General features: G+C 39.6%; 1 non-coding gene across 1 annotated transcript; it reads left to right on the top strand.

Annotated features, from left to right (window-relative positions):
- The first annotated feature begins 6,472 nt into the window (after window positions 1–6,472).
- Window positions 6,473–6,576, top strand: LOC112773837 (small nucleolar RNA R71). Its single transcript, XR_003188364.1, has one exon. It is a non-coding gene; the product is annotated as a small nucleolar RNA R71 (small nucleolar RNA).
- Window positions 6,577–8,775: the final 2,199 nt, after the last annotated feature.

Raw genomic sequence — 8,775 nt, 5'->3', positions numbered from 1 at the left:
TGTAATTTCAGGTATTTTCTGGTTGAAATTGAGGGAGCTGAGTGGTGCACGAAATTGTGATCATCAAAAATGGCGCCAAAGACTTGGTGCTCTCAAACGTGAATCACACTTTGTCACAATTCCGCACAACTAACCAGCAAGTGCACTGGGTCGTCCCAGTAATAAACCTTACGTGAGTAAGGGTCTATCCCACGGAGATTGTCGGCTTGAAGCAAGCTATGGTCATCTTGTAAATCTCATTCAGGCAGATTCAAATGGTGATGGAGGATTGATAATTAAAAGATGAATAAAACATAAAATAAAGATAGAGGTACTTATGTAATTCATTGGTGGATTTCAGATAAGCGTATGAAGATGCTTTGTTCCCCTTGAACCTCTGCTTTCCTATTGCCTTCTTCCAATCATTCGTACTCCCTTCCATGGCAAGCTTTATGTTGGGCATCACCATTGTCAATGGCTACATCCCGTCCTCTCAGTAAAAATGGTCCTGATGCTCTGTCACAACATCGGCTAATCAGTTGTCGGTTCTCGATCATGTCGGAATAGGATCCATTGATCCTTTTGCATCTGTCACACGCCCCACAATCGCGAGTTTGAAGCTCGTCACAGTCATCCCTTCCCAGATCCTACTCGGAATACCACAGACAAGGTTTAGACTTTCCGGATCTCAGGAATGGCCGCCAATAATTCTAGCCTATACCACGAAGGTTCCAATCTTAGATTAGAAACCCAAGAGATACACACTCAATCGAAGGTAGAACGGAGGTGGTTGTCAGGCACACGTTCATAGGTGAGAATGATGATGAGTGTCACGGATCATCACATTCATCAAGTTGAAGAATAAGTGATATCTTAGAGAAGAAGTAGGCGTGAATTGAATAGAAAAACAGTAGTAATTGCATTAATTCATGAAGAACAGCAGAGCTCCACACCTTAATCTATGGTGTGTAGAAACTCCACCGTTGAGAATACATAAGAACAAGGTTTAGGCATGGCCATGAGGCCAGCCCCCAAACGTGAAAAGATCTATGAAAGTATATGAAAAGTGTGTAAAAAGAGATGAAAATACAATAGCAAAATGTCTTATTTATAGAAAACTAGTAGCCTAGGGTTACAGAAATAGGTAATTAATGCAGAAATCTTCTTTCGGGCCCACTTGATGTGTGCTTGGACTGAGCATTGAAGCATTTTCATGTAGAGACTTTTCTTGGAGTTAAACGCCAGCTTTTGTGCCAGTTTGGGCGTTTAACTCAACCTCTTGTGCCAGTTTTGGAGTTAAACGCCAGAATTCTTGAGCTGACTTGGAACGCCTGTTTGGGCCATCAAATCTCAGGCAAAGTATGGACTATTATATATTTCTGAAAAGCCTAGAATGTCTACTTTCCAACGCAATTGAGAGCGCGCCAATTGGGTCTCTGTAGCTCTAGAAAATCCACTTTGAGTGCAGGGAGGTCAGAATCCAACAGCATCTGCAGTCCTTTTTCAGCCTCTGAATCAGATTTTTGTTCAGGTCCCTCAATTTCAGCCAGAAAATACCTGAAATCCCAGAAAAACACACAAACTCATAGTAAAGTCCAGAAGAGTGATTTTTATTTAAAAACTAATAAAAACATAATAAAAACTAATTAAAATATACTAAAAACATACTAAAAACAATGCCAAAAAGCGTATAAATTATCCGCTCATCACAACACCAAACTTAAATTGTTGCTTGTCCCCAAGCAACTGAAAATCAAATAGGATAAAAAAGAAGAGAATATACAATGAATTCCAAAAGCATCTATGAAGATCAGTATTAATTAGATGAGCGGGGCTTTTAGCTTTTTGTTCTGAACAGTTTTGGCATCTCACTTTATCCCTTGAAGTTCAGAATGATTGGCATCTATAGGAACTCAGAATCCAGATAGTGTTACTGACTCTCCTAGTTAAGTATGTTGATTCTTGAACACAGCTACTTTATGAGTCTTGGCCGTGGCCCTAAGCACTTTGTTTTCCAGTATTACTACCGGATACATAAATGCCACAGACACATAACTGGGTGAACCATTTCAGATTGTGACTCAGCTTTGCTAGAGTTCCCAATTAGAGGTGTCCAGGGTTCTTAAGCACACTCTTCTTTTTTTACTTTGGACCTCGACTTTAACTGCTCAGTCTCAAGTTTTCACTTGACACCTTCACGCCACAAGCACATGGTTAGGGACAGCTTGGTTTAGCCGCTTAGGCCAAGATTTTGTTCCTGTGGGCCCTCTTTTCCACTGATGCTCAAAGCCTTGGATCCTTTTTATCACCCTTGCCTTTTGTTTTAAAGGGGTATTGGCTTTTTCTGCTTGCTTTCCCCCTTTTTTTTTGCAAGCTTTTCACTGCTTTTTCTTGCTTCAAGAATCAATTTTATGATTTTTCAGATCATCAGATAACATTTTTCCTTTTCCTTTCATTCTTTCAAGAGCCAACAATTTTAACATTCATAAACAATCAAATTCAAAAAAATATGCAATGTTCAAGCATTCATTCAGAAAAACAATAGCATTGCCACCACATCAAAATAATTAAACTGTTTTAAAATTCAAAATTCATGTACTTCTTTTTCTTTTTCAATTAAAAACATTTTTCATTTAAGAAAGGTGATGGATTTATTTTCATAGCTTTAAGGCATAGACACTTAGACACTAATGATCATGTAATAAAGACACAAACATAAATAAACATAGAGCACAATTTTCGAAAAACAGAAAATAAAGACCAAGGAAATTAAAGAACGGGTCCACCTTAGTGATGGCAGCTTGTTCTTCCTCTTGAAGATCTTATGGAGTGATTGAGCTCCTCAATGTCTCTTCCTTGCCTTTGTTGCTCCTCTCTCATGGTTCTTTGATCTTCTCTAATTTCATGGAGGAGGATGGAATGCTCTTGGTGCTCCACCCTTAGTTGTCCCATGTTGGAACTTAATTCTCCTAGGGAGGTGTTGATTTGCTCCCAATAGTTTTGTGGAGGAAAATGCATCCCTTGAGGCATCTCAGGGATTTCATGATGAGGAAATTCCTCATGCTCTTGTCCATGAGTGGGATCTCTTGTTTGCTCCATCCTTTTCTTAGTGATGGGCTTGTCCTCATCAATGAGGATGTCTTCCTCTATGTCAATTCCAGCCGAATTGCAGAGGTGACAAATGAGATGAGGGAAGGCTAACCTTGCCATAGTGGAGGACTTGTCCGCCACCTTGTAGAGTTCTTGGGATATAACCTCATGAACTTCCACTTCTTCTCCAATCATGATGCTATGTATCATGATAGCCCGGTCTATAGTAGCTTCGGACCGGTTGCTAGTGGAAATGATTGAGCGTTGGATGAACTCCAACCATCCCCTAGCCACGGGCTTGAGGTCATGCCTTCTTAGTTGAACCGGCTTCCCTCTTGAATCTCTCTTCCATTGAGCGCCCTCTTCACATATGTCCATGAGGACTTGGTCCAACCTTTGATCAAAGTTGACCCTTCTAGTGTAGGGGTGTGCATCTCCTTGCATCATGGGCAAGTTGAATGCCAACCTTACATTTTCCGGACTAAAATCTAAGTATTTCCCTCGGACCATTGTAAGCCAATTCTTAGGGTTCGGGTTCACACTTTGATCATGGTTCTTGGTGATCCATGCATTGGCATAGAACTCTTGAACCATTAAGATTCCGACTTGTTGAATGGGGTTGGTGAGAACTTCCCAACCTCTTCTTCGGATCTCATGTCGGATCTCCGGATATTCATTCTTTTTGAGCTTGAAAGGGACCTCGGGGATCACTTTCTTCTTGGCCACAACTTCATAGAAGTGGTTTTGATGCACCCTTGAGAGGAATCTCTCCATCTCCCATGACTAGGAGGTGGAAGCTTTTGCCTTCCCTTTCCTCTTTCTAGAGGTTTCTCCGGCCTTTGGTGCCATAAATGGTTATGGAAAAACAAAAAGCTTTAGCTTTTACCACACCAAACTTAGAAGGTTGCTCGTCCTCGAGCAAAAGAAGAAAGAAGATAGTAGAAGAAGAAGAAGAAATAGAGGAGATGGAGTGGGCTTTGTGTTTCGGCCAAGGGGGAGAAGTGGTGTTTAAGTTGTGTGAAAATGAAGGAGTGAAGATGGGTTTATATAGGGGTGAGAAGGGTGTGTATGGTTTGGCCATAGAGGGTGGGTTCGGGAGGGAAAGTGATTTGAATTTGAATGGTGAGGTAGGTAGGGTTTTATGAAGGATGGATGTGAGTGGTGAAGAGAATGGTGGGATTTGATAGGTGAGGGGTTTTTGGGGAAGAGGTATTGAGGTGATTGGTGAATGGGTGAAGAAGAGAGAGAGTGGTGGGGTAGGTGGGGATCCTGTGGGGTCCACAGATCCTGAGGTGTCAAGGATATCTCATCCCTGCACCAAGTGGCGTGCAAAACGCCCTTTTCTGCCAATCCTGGCGTTAAACGCCAGGCTGCTGCCCATTTCTTGCGTTTAACGCTAGCTTCTTGCCCATTCCTGGCGTTAAACGCCAGTCTGGTGCCCTTTTCTGGCGTTAAACGCCCAGAATGGTGCTAGACTGGGCATTTAACGCCCATTCTGCTACCTTTACTGGCGTTTAAACGCCAGTAACTGTCTCCTCCAGGGTGTTCTGTTTTTCATTCTATTTTTCACTTTATTTTTTGCTTTTTCAATTGTTTTTGTGACTTCACATGATTATCAACCTACAAAAAACATAAAATAACAATAGAAAATAGAAATTTAAAGTAAAAATTGGGTTACCTCCCAACAAGCGCTTCTTTAATGTCAGTAACTTGATAGTGGCTCTCATGGAGCCTCACAGATGTTCAGAGCAATGTTGGAACCTCCCAACACCAAACTTAGAGTTTGAATGTGGGGGTTCAACACCAAACTTAGAGTTTGGTTGTGGGGGCTCTATTTGACTCTGTATTGAGAGAAGCTCTTCGTGCTTCCTCTCCATGGTGACAGAGGGATATCCTTGAGCTTTAAACACAAGGGAGTCTCCATTCACTTGAATGATCAATTCTCCTCTGTCAACATCAATCACAGCTTTTGCTGTGGCTAGGAAGGGTCTGCCAAGGATGATGGATTCATCCATACACTTCCCAGTCTCTAGGACTATGAAATCAGCAGGGATGTAATGGTCTTCAACCTTTACCAAGACATCCTCTACAAGTCCATAAGCCTGTTTCTTTGAATTGTCTGCCATTTCTAGTGAGATTCTTGCAGCTTGTACCTCAATGATCCCTAGCTTTTCCATTACAGAGAGAGGCATGAGGTTTATACTTGACCCTAGGTCACATAGAGCCTTCTCAAAGGTCATGGTGCCTATGGTACAAGGGATTGAGAACTTTCCAGGGTCCTGTCTCTTTTGAGGTAATCTCTGCTTAGTCAAGTCATCCAGTTCTTTGATGAGCAATGGAGGTTCATTCTCCCAATTCTCATTACCAAATAACTTGGCATTTAGCTTCATGATTGCTCCAAGGTACTTAGCAACTTGCTCTTCAGTAACATCTTCATCCTCTTCAGAGGAAGAATATTCATCAGAGCTCATGAATGGCAGAAGTAGATTTAATGGAATCTCTATGGTCTCAGTATGAGCCTCAGATTCCCATGGTTCCTCATTAGGGAATTCCATGGAGGTCAGTGGGCGTCCATTGAGGTCTTCCGCAGTGGGAATCATTGCCTCTTCGTCCTCTCCATGTTCGGCCATGTGAGATGTGGTTATGGCCTTGGACTCTCTTTTTGGATTCTCTTCTGTATTGCTTGGGAGAGTGCTAGGAGGGAGTTTAGTAATTTTCTTACTCAGCTGACTCAATTGTGCCTCCAAATTTCTAATGGAGGACCTTATTTCAGTCATGAAACTTTGAGTGGTTTTGATTAGATCAGAGACAATGGTTGCTAAGTCAGAGTGGCTTTGCTTAGCATTCTCTGTCTGTTGCTGAGAAGATGATGGAAAAGACTTGCTATTGCTAAACCTGTTTCTTCCACCATTGTTGTTGTTGAAACCTTGTTGAGGTCTCTGTTGATCCTTCCATGAGAGATTTGGGTGATTTCTCCATGAAGGATTATAGGTGTTTCCATAGGGTTCTCCCATGTAATTCACCTCTTCCATTGCTGGGTTCTCAGGATCATAAGCTTCTTCTTCAGAGGAAGCTTCCTTAGTACTGCCTGTTGCTGCTTGCATTCCAGACAGACTCTGAGAAATCATATTGACTTGTTGGGTCAATATTTTATTCTGAGCTAGTATGGCATTCAGAGTATCAATCTCAAGAACTCATTTTCTTCTGAGTTGTCCTATTATTCACAGAATTCCTTTCAGAGGTGTACATGAATTGGTTATTTGCAACCATTTCAATGAGTTCTTGAGCTTCTGTAGGCGTCTTCTTCAGATGAAGAGATCCTCCAGCAGAGCTATCCAATGACATCTTGGATAGTTCAGACAGACCATCATAGAAGATTCATATGATGCTCCATTCTGAAAGTATGTCAGAAGGGCACCTTCTGATCAATTGCTTGTATCTCTTCCAAGCTTCATAGAGGGACTCACCATCCTTCTGTCTAAAGGTTTGGACTTCCACTCTAAGCTTGCTCAATTTTTGAGGTGGAAAGAACTTTGCCAAGAAGGCATTGACTAGCTTTTCCCAAGAGTTCAGGCTTTCCTTAGGTTGTGAATCCAACCATGTTCTAACTCTGTCTCTTACAGCAAAAGGAAAAAGCATAATAAGTCTGTAGACTTCAGGGTCAACCCCATTGGTCTTGACAGTGTCACAGATTTGCAAGAATTCAGCTAAGAACTGATGAGGATCTTCCAATGGAAGTCCATGAAACTTGCAATTCTGTTGCATTAGAGAAACTAATTGAGGCTTAAGCTCAAAGTTGTTTGCTCCAATGGCAGGGATAGAGATGCTTCTCCCATAGAAATCAGGAGTAGGTGCAGTAAAGTCACCAAGTACCTTCCTTGCATTGTTAGCATTGTTGTTGTTTTCGGCTGCCATGGTTTCTTCTTCTTTGAAGAGTTTTGTTAGGCCCTCTAAAGAGAATTGTTCTTAAACTTCTCTTAGCTTTCTCTTCAAGGTCCTTTCAGGTTCAGGATCAGCTTGAACAAGTATGCCTTTATCTTTGTTCCTGCTCATATGAAAGAGAAGAGAACAAGAAAGTAGGAAATCCTCTATGTCACAGTATAGAGATTCCTTGAGGTGTTAGAGGAAAAGAAGAATAGAAGGAGGAGGTGGAGAAGAGAGAATTCGAACTTATCAAGAGGGACAGAGTTCGAATTGCACCTTGATGAGGAGTCTTAGTCCTTTAAATAGAAGGATGTGACAAGAGGGGAAGAATTTTCGAAAATTAATTAAAAGATTTTAAAAAAAATTTGAAAATTTGATCGAGATTTTCGAAAACTAAGATTAGGAAAGAAATAAAGTGATTTTTGAAAAAGATTTTGAAATTAGAAAAAGATTTGATTGAAAAAATTAATTTTGAAAAAAGATGTGATTGAAAAGATATGTTTGAAAAGATATGATTGAAAATCAATTTAGAAAAAGAAAATTTTTAAAATTAAAGTTGATTACTTGACTATCAAGAAATTAAAAGATATGATTTTAAAATTTAAAGTTTGATCCTTTCTTAATAGGCAAGTAACAACTTGAAAATTTTGAAGTAAATCTTTAATTGAAGCAAGGATTTTTTGAAAATAGAAAAAATAAATATAAAATGGAAAGAAATTGATTTTGAAAGAGATATGATTGAAAAGATATGATTTGAAAAAGATTTGATTTTGAAAAATTATGAAAACTTGAAAAAAATGTGAATTAAAAACAAAATCTTCCCTCTGGTGTCACCCTGGCGTTAAACGCCCAGAATGGTGCCTATTCTGGCGTTTAACGCCCAAATCTCTACCTTTTTGGGCGTTAAAGGCCCAGCCAGGTACCCTGGCTGGCGTTTAAACGCCAGTTTTCCTTCTTCACTAGGCGTTTTGAACGCCCAGCTTTTTCTGTTTGATTCCTCTGCTGAATGTTCTAAATCTTCAATTCTCTGTATTATTGACTTGAAAAGACACAATTTTGAAAATATTTTTGAATTTTTTTAATGATGAGAAACAATAAGAATGCAACTAAGATAAAATAAACAATGCATGCAGGACACCAAACTTAAAAATTTTCATATAAGAGACACTAACAAATTGAGAATGCATATGAGAAACAACAAAACACACAAAACAAGAGAATTTAAAGATCAGAGCACTGAAATCATCAAGAACAACTTAAAGATCAATGAAGAACATGCATGAATTCGAAAAATGCAAGAAGAATAGAAACATGCAATTGACACCAAACTTAAAAATTAATACTAGACTCAAACAAGAAACATAAAATATTTTTGGTTTTATAATTTAAATTTTTTTTGTGATTTTCGAAACTTATATGGAAAAGAAAATAAAGAGAATCAAAACTTTTAATAAGAATTCCAGGAATCATGCAATGTTAGTCTAAAGCTTCAGTCTAAAAAGATTAGACATGTTTGGCCAAGCTTCAGCAGGACATTACATTCAATAGCTAAATTGATGGGGATCAATCAGCTTTTGTGATGGTAAGAACATCACCTTGAAACTCTAGAATTCATTCTTAAAAATTCTGAAAAGTACCTAATCTAAGCAACAAAATGAACCGTCAGTTGTCCAAACTCGAACAATTCCTGGCAACGGCGCCAAAAACTTGGTGCACGAAATTGTGATCATCAATAATGGCGCCAAAGACTTGGTGCTCTCAAACGTGAATCACACTTTGTCA

This window comes from Arachis hypogaea, chromosome 18 (assembly GCF_003086295.3).
Source record: "Arachis hypogaea cultivar Tifrunner chromosome 18, arahy.Tifrunner.gnm2.J5K5, whole genome shotgun sequence".
Classification (NCBI taxonomy): Eukaryota; Viridiplantae; Streptophyta; class Magnoliopsida; order Fabales; family Fabaceae; genus Arachis; species Arachis hypogaea.
This window is presented reverse-complemented; position numbering and strand designations above follow the sequence as displayed.